Source organism: Fukomys damarensis, unplaced genomic scaffold, assembly GCF_012274545.1.
Source record: "Fukomys damarensis isolate Sample0158 unplaced genomic scaffold, DMR_v1.0_HiC HiC_scaffold_13, whole genome shotgun sequence".
NCBI lineage: Eukaryota > Metazoa > Chordata > Mammalia > Rodentia > Bathyergidae > Fukomys > Fukomys damarensis.
The window spans coordinates 1486549-1486928 of NW_022900925.1; the positions used below are offsets into that span (position 1 = coordinate 1486549).

Genomic DNA, 380 nt, shown 5'->3' on the forward strand with positions numbered 1-380 from the left:
CACACCTCAGTTCTATGCCTACACTGTTAACACAAGGCTAAATCCAGTAGTTGCTCATGTTCTGGGTATGGATATATTAGGAAGGAGCAATATATAAAGAGCCGTCAATGCCCTGAAAGCAGAAAGTTGACACAATTTTAAATATAATTCATATATATATATATTTAAAATCAAACACAATTAAATAGAATATGGTTTAAGTACATGAATACTTCAGCTTTAGAAGAATAACAGAGGTGGTACATAGTACCAAAAACTTATACACAGCCTTTTTGCTTCTTTTCAAACAGTGTGCCTCTACACAATAAAGATTGCAATGGAATAAATTCTCTATTCATTCAAGATTTTCTCAAGGACAGAGGTGATTAATAATTATACAT

The 380-nt window shown here is 31.8% G+C and overlaps 1 protein-coding gene across 1 annotated transcript in view; it reads right to left on the minus strand.

Moving 5' to 3' along the window:
• Positions 1-380, minus strand: part of Akap10 (A-kinase anchoring protein 10) — a 71737-nt gene that overhangs the window by 5361 nt on the left and 65996 nt on the right. Inside the window, exon 16 of the transcript XR_004516931.1 lies at positions 6-112. The gene's annotated coding sequence lies outside the window, so the exon portion shown is untranslated. The remainder of the gene's footprint in view (positions 1-5; positions 113-380) is intronic.